This window comes from Platalea leucorodia (assembly GCF_965183815.1).
Source record: "Platalea leucorodia genome assembly, chromosome: 7".
NCBI lineage: Eukaryota > Metazoa > Chordata > Aves > Pelecaniformes > Threskiornithidae > Platalea > Platalea leucorodia.
The window spans coordinates 39,370,951-39,388,909 of NC_138829.1; the positions used below are offsets into that span (position 1 = coordinate 39,370,951).

General features: G+C 39.3%; 1 protein-coding gene across 2 annotated transcripts in view; it reads right to left on the reverse strand.

The window, feature by feature from the left end:
- The window catches only part of DCAF5 (DDB1 and CUL4 associated factor 5), a 76,498-nt gene that overhangs the window by 34,587 nt on the left and 23,952 nt on the right, over positions 1 to 17,959 (reverse strand). The gene's annotated exons all lie outside the window — the stretch shown is intronic.

Below are 17,959 nucleotides of genomic sequence, written 5' to 3' on the forward strand. Positions count from 1 at the left end.
TTTGTTAATAACAAATATATTTTCTGCATAGGAGCAAAGTCTCACAGAGTAGCCTTAGCCTTAAATAGGCTGTTCTTATACATCTGGGATGTCTGCATTTGAGACTGTACCAGCACTCAGCTCTTTTTGTTCAGCTGGTACCTGAATCCAGCCAGCCCAAACTTTTTTTTCCCTCTGCTCTGGCACCGGATGGCATTTTCTCCAATTGTAGATACTCTGACCATTATCTCACTTCTGCTTCTATTTACATTTCTACAGGGCATCAGAGGATGTTTGAACTCTACAACCAGTTTCAGCTGTCTTAAATAGAAGGCCACCTTACTAACAAGTTATTGCAAGAAATGCTAAAATAAGTCACTTGGCTAATCTCAAACTTGCCTCATCTAAAAATATTGCCAAGTAGGCAAGGCAATTATGCTACCACATGACACTATTACCTAAAACTCTCACATGGTTGAATTAGCTAGATTCCTTGTCCCATATAAGGCTGTATGATCAGAGATGGAGTATTTGTATCAGTTCTTATTGACATATACAAGACAAAAACCAAAGGGCCACAAGTTTCCAGGCTCTCTCTTTAAAACAATAACAGAATATGAAATTTGTTCCATCCAGGAACCTAAAGATAATCAAAGCATATCTGAAATTCAACTTGCATTGTACGGGCTTTCTGTTTTTTTCAAAGACTTAATTCAATCCCTGTACTTGAAATGATTGTGTGTATGAAAAGGGAGACAAAGAAGGAAGACGTTTTATCCCTTTTTTGTTCAGTGATCACTGAAACCTCCTTAAGCAGTACCAGAGCTCAACCTTTTGTTAACAAGTTTTGAGCAATCCCCATCAAATCTTGTTAAGAGCTGTGACTTCTATGCACCTTCTGGACCAAACAAGGCATGCCAGCACAGAATTTGCAGATTCTAGAGGGAAGTTTATTCATAGATTTTAATGCATTGTACTTTCTGATGTAGCGCTCTGCCCCAGCATTTGTGAAAAATGAGTCACTCCACATGGATGGGAAGCCACATTCCATGCAGGCTGAAGCATGCATCATTACATGAGATACTGTTAAGTTGAAAAACTATTGTTCCTAAGCCAGAGTCAAACAAAACCAAAAACAAAGTAGAAGAATCCACATAATGAATGCACTAGAAATACACTGCTCTCGCACACATGCACTTCGTGAACTGTACAGTCAAAGCCAGGGTGCCACAAAGGAACCAGAAGTCACATTTTCAAAGCCAACTAGTAAGAGCTCCAAGCTGGGCACCAAAATTTCTGAATGCCCGTATCAGCATGAAGAGTCCTGCTCTCTCACATGTGTGTGCATTCTCCTCCTCCTATGCAAAGCTGCTGAGCTTCTCTTAATAGGGTTTATGGTTTTTAATAAAAACATGAGAAAATTTAATACTAGAAATTGTAACCTTAGAGACAAGGATTTAAGATCCCCCTCATCAGCCTTAGTTTCTGTTCATCAAGATCAATAAAGTACTCAGCCAGCTCAAAATATTCAGACAGGCATTAAAAAACAAAACAAAACGCCAAAAAAAATCCCCAAACACACATGACTCACCCCCCTGATAGGTTTGTGTAAGCAAAAGTTTTTTCTATGGAAGTTTCCACTTCCTTAAAAAAAAAAAACAAACAAAAACCAAACAAACACACACCACAAAAATTAAACAACAACAACCCAACCAAAATCTCAATGCAAAAAACATGCAGAAGAAATAAACCCAGATTTTTTTGACTAAGAAAAGTCAATTTTTCTACAAAAATCTACAAGTTCTCCACCATGGATAATAACACCTTAACATATACGCACCAACCAGACTTAATGTTAAAGTGCAGCCACCTCTGCACCAAGACTGAGCCCCTCTCCTCATTCCCAGTTCTCCTCCTCAGTCTAAACCGCAACCCAGAATTCTCTCCTGCCCACAAGTAAGCGAGCCTACCAGATGCCCCGTCCTTTCAAATCTTCAAGTAAAGTTTCCATGGTTACTATTATTATGCCCTGCCTGAAATATTTTGAGATTATATTTTATAGTAATAGTAGCGTAATATTAAACTAGCTTCCATTCTGCTTACAGATGTTTTCATCAAGTTCCTATAGCAGTCAAAGCTATCAAAGAAAACACCTCTTGGAGTTGAATTCTGAATTGTGTTTCGGTAACTTCAGTATAACAAAGCTCTAAAAGGATATTTTACTTCAGAAATTAAATGAAGTAAGAAAGGCTAGAACTTCAGAAATTATGATCATATACACACATATGAAGTCTAGAATTAAAGAGCTGCGTAGTTAAGACTCCTCAAAAGATCCACAGCTTTGCCTACCTCATACCCTCATTCCACACAACTCAGTGTAATGGAAATACAGTTTGTCCTGCAGTTCCTTGAACATTTGTCTCAAAGGAAAAAGAAAAACAAAACAAAAACAAAACCCCAAAATCAAAACCACCTCCAAAACCCCAAACTCCACACTAATAAAAAGGCAGCAGGCTAAGTTTGGCTGATAGAGAAAGAAATGCTAAAATAGCCATTCGCCATTCATATATAAGAGCAACATGCCAATGACTTTCCCCACTTGCCTCAATTCTGCCCCCAAAAATCAGACTGTATAGCTCTCAGTGCAGCATTTTGCTGCACTAACCACAAGACAATGGTTTTCTGTTTTCCCCACCCTGCTGTGTCCTGCTTGCTTCCTCTCTGCCTCTTTGAAAGGGTCTGTTAAATGAACGGCACAGTGTGTTCCCGTAACAAGCTATGAAAAGAGGCAGCAGGTAGGTAGGTGGGGATGAAGAGAGACAAACTGACACCAAAACCCCCGAAACATCCATTTCCTCACCCAAATAGAGGAGAAATATTTGCTCTCTCTCTCTCCTCCTATGAAGAACATCTGAGAGAGATGTTCAGAAATATGGGGGGGGGGGGGGCAGTATGGTGGGAGTGCAGCTCATGGCTCCATCTTGGTGGAAAAGCTAGGAACCTAGCTCACAAATAGAAGACAAAGGATTTGAGAAGCCTCTCTTCCTCTGCCTCCTAATGCAGGCAGTGCACATCGTAGCAGTATTTAGAACTGAGGCACCCCAAGACTTCAGTATCTTTCATTATAAAATTTAGCTGAGTATAGAACAACCATACTGGCTTTAGGAAAAAAATAATAATTGCCCAACATGTCTTCTAGACTATTCCATCTCCATCAAAATTCCAGGGGGAAAGAGAAAAAAAAAAGGGCAGTCAGCCATCTCCAAGAAAGAAGCTGGGGGAAGTTATCTTATTTTTTACAGTATTAAAGCAATACTAATACTCATTAGTACTAAGAAGGATACCTGAATCAGGAAGCTCTAAAGATCTTCAAACTAGTCAGAACCAGAGCTTTTGCTCTTTTTCTTCTTTTGGGGTGGGGAGGGAAGAGGAAGGGGAGAGCTGTGTTTAAGCATGTTCAGTGTTCAAATGCCTGTCTCCACTTCCCCGGTTGCATCATGGTGCTGCTCTGTACCTTTAGTTAGTGCCACTTCTGGATTTTTTCACACAGGATTACGTGGGGGAGCATAGACATGCTTGGATATGTTGCTCCTGTTAGAACTGCCACTTCTGCCTGCTCCTTATTGCATGCTCCAGCAAAGGAATTTCAGAGGCAACACCTTCTTGCAGTTAGTAAAAAGTTTACTGATGCACCAGACTAAAAGCAATACTCTCCTCTCGAAGATACAGACCATGACAGCTAACGAGAAATCTGAAGACAATCCTAAAAGGGCACCCCTGAACAAGATGAGCGCCCCTTCTGCCAGAGGCATTATCTTTATGAATCCAGACCCAGACTACTCTGGGATTTAGTCTGCTTCCAAATTTGGCTCAGCCAGCCAGCCGTGGAATGCTGATGTTGCCTACCAGCTCTGGAAGCAATATAAAGACACATGCACTTCTGAGTTTTTAAGAAAGTCATCTTGTACGATTAAGAGAAATATTTAGTCCACAGATGGAACATTACAATCCAAACACACATGCTGGAGCTGGAGGGAGGCTGAGGAGGGAGAGAATGGACAGTTATGTGCAATATGGTCATTTCCGCAGTTGGATACGCTGAACACAGGCAGCACTCAAGTGTTAACTAAACACCAGCTCAGCCAAACAATGGAAGGCTTTCAATCCAAGAGTAGCACCACTAATGTAAATAAATCCATTTCTACTGGCAGCTAGCGGGGTGAGGGAAGAAGTAGTCTCACTGCACTCAGAATTTGCAGGAAAAGTCTATACCTGAAACAAGCGTTTCCCTCTCCTCCTCTCTCCCCTTTTCTAAACAAAGAAGTTGTTTCATCCTTTTTTGAAAAGGCAACTGCCTGAGTGGTAACATAAACTTAACCCAGGCTATTCAAAAGTTAGCTTGGCAACAGACAGTGGCCATTAAAATTGAGAGAAGATCAGTGTCTTGGTAGAAATAAAACAAAAGCAGCATGCATGACAGCATTAAATAGAATCGTTAAATAAAACCATTGAATAGCTTCTCTTGATAAGTTACAAATCTGACATGAACTGCAGTACAGGCACTGTCCTAGGGAAATTAGTGTCATTTAAGAGGGAGAAGGAAGGAAGGAAGGGAGAAAGTGTTGATATCATAAACAGCAGTGTGTGAAACTAACTTAATGAAAGAATGACCTTAAAAGGAAAAAATGAATGCTTGTAACTAATACACACCATTGCATACAACTGTGTTTGTCAGCATTTCTGTAACCACAAAAAATTGAGGAACTTCTAACTGTGCAAAAAGAACTGGAATGAAACTTGGCAAACAGAATCTTGGCCTGGAAAACTGCAGAAAAGTTTGGGTTTTTATTTGGAAGAAAGTTATTCTGTGTGTGTAAAAACACACACAACTCTTATTTAGTCTGAAGTAAACACTTAGAAAGAGCCAAATTAATCAATAATAGAAAAGCAAGCACAAGATCAATTAACATGCATACCTTTTTTTTTTTAAAGTAGATTACAAGTCTCACAGAAATCTCAAGATAGTTTCTTTGAAAAGCAGGTAAGTCGTGTCAAAGTGTATGGAGTTTCTCTATATGTATTCAGAAGTGTTAAGAAATGTGGAGGAAGTCCATCAGTGTCTTAACATTAAAAAGGTACACAAGTCATACTCAGGATTTTATTATTTCTCAGTAACATGCTCATTTTTCTAAATTCTGTCATCACTATTTCTGATTATCTCACTACCTTTACAAGAAGACTCTTCAAGAACTATATCCCCCAGAATCCTTAACAGGAAGTAAGGGGTATTTGCTTGGACTTTAAAGAACAATCAAATAAAATAAAGGCTGTGTATTGTTAGCAAAAATAAACACCTTTGCTTTCCTTCAAAAATAACATACAAGTAAAATCAACTGCATCCACCAAGCCTGGAAAAGTAGGGAATTTAGGGTGAAGATTCTGCATGTTTAAGAACGTGTCATTCCTTCTGCTCCTTACTATTAGGGTCAGGAACATGTAAATTACTATAAAAAGGAATTCCCCATCATTAATAAACTTTCATGCGTGGCAAGCTCTGAGGTGAACAGAAGTTTCATCCTTCCCTCCAAACCGGGAGGGCAATAATTTTTTTTTTTTTTTTTTAATAAAAGAGATTCCTATCCTGATAACTGACTTCAGAATCTGGAACTTTAAGAATGTCAGTCATCACCAGATTTATGTACCCAGAGCAGCCAGACCTCGTAACAGCAAAGGCTTGCGTGGTTTGGCCCTTATGACTAATTGAGTCACCAAATGCTAATGTTGTTTCACCAGTGATCTCAGGCAGTTCTCCAGAAAGCATTATGGTTTCCTTTCTACTGCCTTCATTCACACGAAAAAAACCTACAGAATTTCAGTATTTTGAGGAAGATGACAAGAGCAGAGGCTTAAAGTATACTAAACTCTCCCCCTCATCTGTATTACTTTTATCCTTTTAGGACTTCAGGCTTACCTCTGCCATTACAGCAATTAAACAGTAGCAAATGACAACAACAAACAAAAAAAACCCATTTGTTTGAGTGTTTCACATTCTCCTCCAGGTCTATCCAAGGTTTGTTTTGGTCTTATTACAGACCTGTTCCCAAACATTCTCACTGTCGTAGGCTTGCCCTCACTACAGATCTGAGAGTCAGCAGGCACAACAGTGTCCTATTCTCACTCTCTGCTTGAATCACCTAGGTGTTACTGTACTACAAGTAATAAATGAGACCTAGTAGACAGCAAAATAGTTTTGCAGTAAAAGAAAAAAAAAAAACAAACCAACATTTAGCCAGATTAAAAAAGAAAAGAAAGTAGTGAATACAAAGTAAAGAGCAACTGTCCAACAACCACAAGGAAATGCTAAATCACCTGATCATTTTCCTCCTTTTCTAATCCCTAAATTCTACAGTCGGAGTCCATTATTCAGCCTGTTCAGAAATAGCACCTTGTAGGATGGAGTACAGACTGTGAGAAAGAACACTGCTCAGCTGAATCCCACAAAACACAAACGAGTAGGTTCCATCAGATAACTAGACAGAGAAGATGCAAATACAGCCAGACATGGCATGGGAAGATGACCTTTAGGCCAAATGAAGGAACAGGAGCTGTTTCTAAAGCGAAGAACACACCGAAGTCAGTATAACACAAACAACACAGATACCAGAGAATGTTACCTCAGAAAAATAATCTGAGTGTAAAAGTCGGTAATTCCTCCTGAAGAGTAAATCCATTTTCACACCTTCATGTCTATGCAAAAGCAGTCACGTATCAATACTGCAGTCCTACGAAGCATTTTTTCCTACACACGTTTCTGTGCTGCGATTCTTGCATTGCTTTAGGAAAGCTGCTTAACATCAGCCACAGATTTGTTCTCTCATCCAATAATATATATACACTTACCCCCCTTCTTTTCTCTAGCAAAGCTAAATAATTAATTTAAATTTAAATTTAATTTAATTAATTTAATTAATTTAAATTTAATTTTATTAAATTAAGAAAAATTTAATTTACCAAAGCTACAAAAGCTGAAATTAAAGAAAAGAGCAGCAACAAGAAAGTAGGCCTTTCTTTTGACAGGAAAAGTGGCAAGTTCTAAGATGCTCCTGCAGAAGCACAGTCCAGTATTGAATCAGTAAAGCTTCTGCCTCTAATAGGTACAAGATGAATAGAAATTACCATGTAAAGCTAACTGAATGCAACTGCACACACAACTTTGGTCTCATCAAGTTGGTTCCACCACAGTTTCCCATGGACTAATGTTTCAAAGACTAATTCCCTTGTCTTACAATAGGGTTGAACTAGCACTTCAGATGTTCTCCCAGTAAATGCACTAAGAGGATCTCTCCCTTTTATTCAGTCACCATTTTTTTGTAAATTTTATTTTCTTTTTTAAACAAAAAATAGTATCTCTTCTAATTCCTTTCCTCATTTTAATTCCCTCCTCATTGAAATGAGGCATAAAGGTGATTAGGGCAAGGCTTATATGATCACAGACCTATTTCCTTAAGAAAGCAGGCTACAAAAACCCATTAAATCAGAGCTTCTTTCAAACAACAGATTACTACTCTATACTTTTTGAATTTGCATTGCATGGACAACACTTTGCACTTTAAATTCTTGCTTTAGAAAGACCTGAGTGTCAGAGAATTTCAAAGCTAACAAAAAGATTACGCATCATGAGGCTTTTGAAGTGGGCAGTATTCCCATTCCTTGATACAGGAAAAACTGAGGGCAAGAAAGGTCAATCAACAGACCTACCCAACACTGAAACAAAACCACATTTCCTGACTTCTTGTTTACTGCATGAAGCTACTTATATTCTTGAAAATTATAAACCTGAATACCACTGCTGCTTCCAGGAGCAAGCTGGATTCCACAGAGCAAAGGGACAGTACCTAGCTTAAAGTGCCTGGCCAGAACTAAACCAGGGCTAGTACGGGGATGCTGGTAGGCGTGAAGAAGTTTAATCTTTAAATCAGAAAATCCCCATGCATATGATGGAGGGCTAACTATCTGCAATGGATATTGTGATTTTAACTAATGAACGTTTGAGAAAACTACTAAACCAAGACACAAAAAGCTGAACAGAAGAAGAGTCACCATAGCCCTATCTGAGAACAACAAAGAATTAAAAGCTGAACTACTAACAATACACATTTTTATTATACAATTTGAACCTCAGTACTCCAAAACTCAGTTGTGTGTCTGATCAACAAATCTGGGGATGCTAGAGAAAAGTCAAAAATTTTTCATTCTGTCATTGAAAAAAAACTTCAAAGATCTTCAGTTTGCACATCAGTGGACTAGCCTGAATACACTCCACTATGGGAAGGATACCAGCCTAAACATAGAAATAGCTAAGCTAAACTCTCTATCCCAAGAAGGGCTGACAATGTCAGGCATAAAGCAGGACTGCAGACGAGATAAGGAATGTGTACATCTAAAACAGAAGCTAAGTGAGAGGGCCCTTCCTACGGTACCGTCCTAGTTAATTCCGCAAAAAGGACAAGACACAAAGGTGGGGAAAAAGAGACTACAGCACCTGCTTCACACACTCGAATACCAGGCAGCATTCAGCAGACTTGCACACCTACTTAAGTATTTCTACACTATCTATTAGTTGATGCTTATACCAGCAACAGAAAAGATCACTTACTTCAGAGTAAAAAATACCTAGCAATAAATGCACTGATTCACATCTTTTGCAACTTTAGCATGTCAATGCAGCACATCTGTCTTTAAAAGGGAGAAAGAAAAAAAAAGAGAAAAAAAAAAAAAAAAGCATCAACTGGCTGAAAGTGGCAACCACAAAAAAGGAGTCCATATGCAGGAAAGTGCTCTTCCCAGCAGAAATACCACTTAAGCCATCACCATGACTAAAGCCTTAATGATTGTCACCGGCTCTCTTTGCCCAAAGTCAAAAAGGCTTCTTTGCAAGTACTCCCTTTTTTCTTCAGTGGCCCACTACTAGAAAGGCAGAGGAGACTACCCTAGATGTTTCTAACACTAAAGTAATTTGATTTTGGCTAAACCTGTGGCAAACAGTTTGGAGATTTATTTATGGTTACAATTAGGAAAACAAAGCCAAAAACCATCCCAAAAATACCACTCCCCCCAGATGCCATTACCATTCAAAAGTTCCTTCAACACATCCCAAAGATTTCCAGAAAAGAGTAATTCAATCCCTATGAACTTAAGCAATAATCAGCTCACTTTCTATAACATTAAAGGGAACTTTTAAGAAATAACAGAAAACAAATAGGGGAAAAAATATCCAAGTTTAAGTTCGGTGTTATTTGGGGCAAATATGCCAAGCTGGACCTAGTCAAGAGAGCTTCAAATTCTAGGTTGAGACACAGATCAGCTGAGCTGCCTCAGTAGCACAGAAGCAAAACAGACGAGGATGGTACATGTGTGGGATGAGTTGTATTTCCTGAACAGCGAGAGAAGACAAATAGTTATTTGAACTATTTGAGGTGGTGTGTTTGACCCATACTGGTGAGTGTCCAAATAGCACTTAAAATTTGTTATAGTGTAACCTAGTTAAATGAATTACTTTAAGCAGCATAAAGTTAGTCAAAATTCACAACAAATGGTTCAACTGGGAAGGGAAAGAAATGAATTGATAAGCTTGACGATGAAAAAGCAGTTGCCAAGATACACGCTTTTTTCCTGCGCTCGTTAATACAGTGCTCTCAGAGCAGGACTGACAAAGGTCTCCAAACAGAAACATGCAGCACACTTCTATTGCACTGAAATAATTTAAACAGGTAGTTGCTGATTCAATGATACAGAGGGCTCCTCCATCTGCAGGGGCTTTGGCAATCCCAAAGCACACGCATTAGAAGTGATTAGAATCACAAGCTTCTTTCCTCTACATGCAGCATCAAAACGCAACACAGTCGAAGAAAAACCTTAAATCTCCACATAATATTCCTGCCATCCCCTCCTGTAGCCATCATGTAACATCTTACTAAAACCTGTAAGGAAAAAACAATTACAACCAAAGATGCTACTTTGAGAAAATTCCCAATCCACCAGTTCTAGCCTCTAAAGAGCCCTGAACCTCACTAAACTCATTGTCAGAAGCAAACCCTGTGGTTACCCCCCGGATTAATATCCCCTGCAACACAATCATCAACAATACTGGGTCCCACACTTACACTTCCAGAAGCTCAGCGTTTCAGCCGGCATACCAGACATCTTGAGAACACACAGATAAAACTAGGCAACAGCTACTTTTTAGAGTGAGCTCAGGAAGGTAAGCTAGAAAGGATAAAACTCAGCGTGTGCATGAGCATTTCTTAGAAAGTAACTTCTGTCTCTGTTCTTCTGGTATGATCTTTAAGGATCAAACACCTTGAAGGTATGAGCCTGGAAACTAAAACTGGCAACCGCTGCAGACCTAAATCTATGGACTTGGACTCAGTTACGATGCTGGTTTTATGACCTTAGAATACCTTCTGCATCACCACACAGGTTTTCTAAATTCCTCTCTATGCAACAGGCTACAAATATCACCTGTGGTACAGACAGAGCTGCAAATACTCATCATCTCCCTTTCCTCCCTTTCCCTTGCACTCCCACACATCAACAAAAAAAAAACCCCAGCAAAATAAACCCTGCCTCTATCCAGAGGTAATACTTAGCCCTCTCTTGCAAAGATGGTCTATTTGACATGCATCTAACTAAACTCTGAAGAACTGTTCTCCAATTGCCTGTAGTTCTGGCAGCTACCACTTCTATTTCAAAACCAACAGGGACTTGTGAAGCTGAAACCTAGCTTTTCCAACTACATGTCAGCATGTCAATCTAACAGAAACCACCTGCAGGACTTCTACGTCCTTAGATTGTCATGAGTACAGAAATATTCCATACCCCTCCGCAGAAAGAAGTCATGTAGTACATACAGTGTTTTCCTCTTGCCATCAGAAACAATTACAGTGATCCACAAAAAAGACGGTAATACTCATCAGGTCTTTAAAAGGCTGTGAACTAAATGAAACAAGTGAAACTACAAGGCAAAGCAACCAGGAACCAAGAACTAGATTTTCAGAAGTACTGAGCACCTGTGACTTCCAATAGATTTTGACCAGAAGTTACGCATTCAGTACCTTGTTTTAAGAGTCAGATTGTGCTTTCTTGCAGCACAATGACTAAGCTGAACACCTACTAATTAGCACTTGGCAGAAAACACTCTGATCAAGACAAAGACTTTAGAGAACACACTGCCAGTTGGAGACCAGCAGCACAGTACAGCCACATGCTTCAAAGTCCTCCACGTGTTGGCAAGGTCAACATACCCCGACATGCATAAACGTGCTAAGAAGAGTCCCTCCTGAATCTGATTAGTCCAGTACAGGGAAGAAATTTTCAGGTCTATATTTTGCTTACTATTTAATGAGCTAATCACTAGGTGATTCAGTGATACCTAACAACAGGTATTCCTCATCCACAGCTTGAGAGTTTGCTTCCTCTGAATTCTCAGTGCAGGAGGCAAATTTGACATTAGTTACAAGTCCATTAACACAGCCTTCTTGACTGGTGGTTTTTTGCAACACAAATATTCATTTAATGTGAGCTAAAAGAGTTTGCTCAAAAAGGCTCTGAACTGCAGTTACTCCTCAGCCAAGACAAAGAAAGAAATCAAAGTTGAATTAATGTTCCTGTTTGTCTTTGTCTGTAAAGGTTGATGGAAAACACCGAAATTGACACTCCTTTAACTTGGGCTTATTATGACTTGTACAATCAAGTTAGCTTTTAAAATATGCCGTAAGGTTTACAGTCACCAAGGGATACCAGGTTTGCCCTGGTGGTCAAGGATTTTAACTCATCATTGGGCTTTTTGAGTACATTGACTTGTAATACACAGACAGCACCGGCCTCCTGAACTTTCAGAAGAATCTTAAAAAGGTCTATTGCATGTAAGCATTTCTACCTCACTCAGAGCTTGAATCCAGTACTTGAGTTCTGGGGACAAAAGTGTTCCCAGAACTCAACACTCAAGACCCATGTCCTGGAACACTATGTTGTACTGCAGGAACGTAAAAAGTCAAGTGTCAAGCAGAAACACTCTCTGCTTATAGTTTATTCTTATGAAACAGGCAGCCTTGGAAGGTAAATCGCCCCCAACTTTGGTTATGTTTCACCTCTTCTGCTTTGTAAAAAGCCACCAGCAATGCTTGTAAGGAACATGCTGATGAGACAAAAAAGGGGAAGGTTAGTTTTCTAACTTCTGAGCACGATGAGTTGGCCCAGAAAACAGGTCAGCCACAGAATTAGTGCAATGGACACAGCAGAAATGAGGGCCTGGGAGCTTTTAGATAAGCCCTCCCAGGCTCACAAAAATGCCCTGAGATATGTATTTCTGATACTGACCCAGGATTTAGCATTTTAACCCTTGAACTGGACACAAAAATGGATCCCACTGTGTAAAAACACAGGCTCAACACTCCCATCACAAGCAGAAAACACTTCTGTGAAGAGCCTTTTTGTAGTATGAAAACCAGTTTAAAAGTATGTGATGGTCATTAACAGGGCAGGCCAATAATCATTTTCATCTCAAAAACTTCCAGGTTAGTTGATGTAAGGCAGGGGGAAACACAGGAAAAGAAAGAATTAAGGGGGTAATTACTATATTTTCTTAGGGAAAAAAGCAGCCTTTTGATTCCAGTAAAAAGAAGGAGATGGGCATGGGGCTGCATCGAAAAGAGGAAGAAGGGAGAACATGAGTACCTAAAAATAGCTAGAGTGACATAGTCGTTGCTTGACATATATATGTAAACTGACTTGCTGAGATGCCCCCAGCAATTCTGTAACAATACATATTTGCAATACATATTTTATTGTAAACAGTTTAAGATGCACAGACTTGCCTTGTCTGATTTTCTTAAAAAAGGCACAGCTTCCAGACCCCATCTAGTGGTACGAGTGCCCTACGACAGCCTCATTAATCAAGACCACATTTAAGCTTTTCAATGCACTGTTTTTAAAAAAGAAACAATACAGTTGGTTTCAGTTTAATGTCCACCTGAAAGAATGGCAATACTCACACGTTCTAAAAATAGAAAAATAAGATTTCCAGAATCACTAGTCAACTTGTAATCATGCTGGACTTATATTAGTTCTATTTTAACAGTGCTTCACATGCTATTTTTGAGGAGCCAGCCCACCACATTCAGATCTTATTAGTATACTGGGGGAGAAGGAGGGAATCTTAATTGCTGCACTAAATCTCAGACAGAAGAGATATCAAGCTGTGAATGAACTTTGGGGAAAAAACAAAATGAATCCGCCTCTGTATCCTGACTCAGTCAGCAAGACTAATCAAATTATGACTATTTGAAGTGAGCTAAACTTTTCACAATTCAGAGCTGTGCAACTGTTTCCCTGTGCATGCCAAGAAATGCTGGCTTTTCAATTACCTTCTTCACTGTAGTAGCCAAGCATAAAAGCACTCTCAGCTTCCCATCAGAAAGTTAACCAATTTCACAGTATATGAATAAAACCTACTCATAATCAGGACTTTTTTTCTAACCCTAAAAATACTTTATTTTTAATTTGTAGAGGTGTTTAGTGTTGCCTGTCTAAAGAAGCAGATAAAACCAACTCTCCTAGCTGGAGGCATGTAACAGCAAGCTAGAAGACAAACTCTCCTATAACCCAATTGGAGAAGAGCCGTGTATTCTGGACAAAAATACTCCGGTGTAAAAATCCTCAGATTTTCTGGATAAATAAGTAGATGCAGCTCATTTGTTTCTGGCAAGCAGTGGAATCTATATCTGAATTCTCTAACCTACTAGGATATCACGACGCCATTCAAGATTTTGAAAATTTAGAATATTAGTTTAAAACTGTACAATTAGCCATATTCCACTGACTGCCATACAAGTTTAGAAGTTAACAGCAAATCACCCCTTTTCTGAAAGTGCATCATCAAGCTGAACAAAGTTAAAGAAAAACTATACCTCACCTGAGGAGCCTCTGCTGATTAAAACCAGAAATGTAGCAGTAAGCCTGATCCCCTTCAAATGAGCGAAGGCCAGCTGAATCCTGTGGGCTTATCAAACCTCACCTATATCTGTAAAGAGTATTACCACACCAGTGCTGCTAGCTACAGTACTGCTATTGGCCACAAATGGCTAGTCTTCGGAATTCCAAGCTTTTGATTTGCTTTCTGGATTTTGCAGGGGAGCAGCAGCAGGATTCCCCAGAACAGTCTCCAGTTACAAAGCAAACCAAGTAGTGGCTGCGTTGGTTTAACTCTGCTTCTATCTGAGAACTGACTGAGAACAGGACAGTAGTTGGGGTAAATGAGTTTTATGTGAAGTGTTATACTAGCAGCAGATGATTAACTACATATAACCATTTCACCTTTCCTGTACTGGAGGAGTGCTGCAGCCCTGCTTAACCCACTGCAAGTTGCTATTTTGGCAATCCACAGCAAACATCTAAAAGTATCTACACTTCTTCCCTTCTTTCTACCCATTCGACCCCTAATCAAAACCCCACTACCACACGTTGTGACAAAACAGCTAAAGTTTACCTGATCTAGTCATTTCTGCTGGCACCACAGGTGGAACGATAGGACTGAAAAACTCCCGTGATGGCCACAGTATTATGAAGGATTACATCAATACTGAAGGAAAGGAAGAATTTCCCTTGACAGCTTACAGCATAGAATAAAGTCCCTCACAAGCGAACTTCATGCACAGCAATGGAAATAAAAAGGTAGGCTAGGGAAGGAATAGACAGATCTAGCAATTTTATACTGTAATTATATATTATGCTATTCAGCAATCCCAGCAAGTTAATATTTCCACATTGTGTCCCCCCCAAAAGCCTCTATTCCCTCATCCTTCCTATACCTCAGGCACTGTTACATTTTCTGGGATACTGATGACAGTATAAAAGACCTACAAATCCAGAGAGAAGCGAGAATTTCCACCATTAGCAGAATTTTTTGACAATGAGAAAAGCAGCAGATGCAGTAGCCCTTCTTTGCTGTGCTAGTGTTCTGGCATGCAAGTTACACAGGCAGCTTCCTGTTTAGATTATGGACAACTTCAGGGCTGTTTAACCCATTCTGCCTATAAAATTCATCAGCCAAAATGCTTTTGGCACACATCTTGCCTGAAACTACACTTTGTGTCCTTTTTTATTAATAAGAATACGGAAAATATACATAAACTCCCTCACGTAACAATTTCAGTTCTCTGTAAAGTCTATCACAAGTACTTACAACATTATGTGGATTACTTCATCCTTAACAAAAAAAATATTTTTTTTTTCCTGATAATTAAGTTCACAGTGTATTTTCCCCAGAAGAGACCGTAACAAACTAAAAGCCACAGATGAAAATCTAAATTCTGGCTTCCACCTCCTCACTGGAGTGAGGGTTATATCTTAACTGATCTACAAATCAATAAAATTGTTTCCTCATAAGACAAAGTGAATTGGCTCCAAATATGTTAAAAATCAAGTTCCATATTTCTAGATTAGCAAACTAGATCTGCAGAGACCAGTGGGAGTTTTGGCAAATGCTCTGTTACTTTAATAAAGACTAAAAATCCAGTCTAATTTATTTAAATATGAGAGACACTGGCTTTGGCAGCCCACTAGCAGGACACAGCTCACTCTGAAGAGACCTCTTCCCCGAGAGTTTCCTGGGAAAAAACTGCAGTGGCAGAAGAGTGCTTTAGGCCATTTCCTTTCCCTCAGCCAAGTATACCCTTCTCACCATGTTTTCAGTGCATCTCTGATCAAGCAGAGGAGGAAAGCTGATGGCTGTCCCAGAAAAATGGCAGCTGAAAGCAGACTTATCACCTGCATTCATTTAAGTTACAGCTTGCTCAGCCCAAGTCTGAGGGTCTAAATATCAGTCAACAGCATTTACTCTGTGAGGAGCAGCCTGTCTCTTACCTCCCTCTTTCGGAGCCCTCTGGGAGGAGCGGGCTGCAGGCAGGAAGCATGTGCCTATTTTACAAAATGCACCACACCTAGTAGGTGCAACTGCTTTAAATTCAGTGCTTAAGGGAACAACTGCATGGTATACGTGGTGTATGTCCAGCTGTACAATAAGGGTGTTGCATACGTTCCCCTATGCATGGAAAAAGTGGTCTGACCTATTGATCTGAGAATTTCAGCACTGTAGTTGCAAGATATGATGTTTAACCATCACCATTCAGCTTTTTAATTGGAAAGATTTACTTTAATCAGATTAGGACCAGAAAATGGTAGCTCTTGTCCATCAGATGTAAGTGTACAAGCTTCCACCAATTTATGTGAGGCCTTCAAGACGACCCAGAGGTTATACCATAAGGCACCCTTTCCCCTCCCCTTTCATCATTCAAAAAAAGACTGTAGAATTCTGATTTGTCAAAGGTTATTAAGTCTCTCACACTGGTGCTACACCTGGAGAAATACAAATTACTTGCCAAGAAGCATTACCAATTAAATTCTGTTATAGCTATTTCATATTTGGCATTAGAAAGAACAATGCCGCAACACAGCTAAAAATGTGTGTCCTTAAATGTGTGAGCTACAGACTATTATCACCATACACACACAGTAGCCCCCAACAAGCTCACAGCAAGCACTTTGCCTTGTGGTTAAGAGTGAGGAAGAAGGCAGGATAGCATCTAGACTGGAGATCATCTGAGTTTCCATGACCTGATAGCTGCTACCACCCCAAGCAATAGCTCATCAACACTTTTATATATAAGCTGAGAAAATTTGGAGATCAAAGTCTTAACGAGAATAGCTAAAAATAAGAAAAAGGCACTATTTCTGCTATTAGAAAGCAGCTGTTAAAATTTATAAGAGGAAAATTCCTTACTCAAGTCATGTGCTCCTGCATTTATCAGGGTCAATGGTTTTATCCTTAGTGATACTTACTTCCTCTCTCTACTCCTGTCAGCCTTGTACAACCTTTCCAGGCATGATCCTATTTCACTTTTCTACCCAAGTGAAAGACTTCACCTAAATTGTGCATCCATATAGAATTTCTATTGATACAAGCTACACCACTCTACCAACATCATTCCTTTTATAGCCACACTCTGAGAATAAATGTCTGTAGAGAGAAATGTTTTGATGTAACTCCCTTTCGAAAACAAGACCAACTCAACCTGCAGAAGTTCGTAAATCACAGAATTGAGGTAGAAGCTGAAAAACAAAGAATCCTGCAAAACCAGTATGAGGACAGCTGCTTGGCGAGGGAAGCCAACTTTGTCCATATTAGTTCACCAGGAAAAAAAAGGCATGAACTGAAGTTAAAATGACAGAAATTTTATGGCAAAAAACCCAAGAAACATGTTTTGTAAGAGCAAAATAACCGTAACGTCTTGTATTTCTCTATCCAGTAAATGCTGAAGTTACTTACTAACTTTCTAACATCAAACTAAGACCTAGACATAGAGAGTTTGACAAGGATAAGAGAAGATAGCTTAGGCAACTTCCTAACTCCCTTCCAGTTAAAGTTTATCAAACCTAAATTTAATAGCAGACTGTACAACAGCTGCCAACAAGGGCTCTGGCAAACTTTACAAATGTGAGCAAGCTCTAGAGCCACCAGCATCAGCATGCAAATTCTGACTCAAGCTTAAAAATAAAAATCAATTCAAACCATTAATGTTTACAATTTAAGAATAATAAACCCCCCTGAAACCATAATTTGGTTACTATTGTAATGGATGTCTAAACATTTTAGAACTTTAAGCCAGTTATAATTAACTTCAAATGAGATTGCTTTTTCTCTCTGCAGTACAAACCCAAGAAGAATTTTTAGTGATATGCACTTCAAGATATTCCAAGAAATTCACCAGTAAGGGGAGAGTCAAGTGTATTTTAAATAGCTGAGGCTACTGCACTGTAAAACAAGTACCACCTGTTTTCCCTTTTCACTTTTTTGAAATTATCCTTTCTACACTTACACTTTTAACTGGAAACATGTAAACATAAAAGTGGGAGGGGGAAGGGA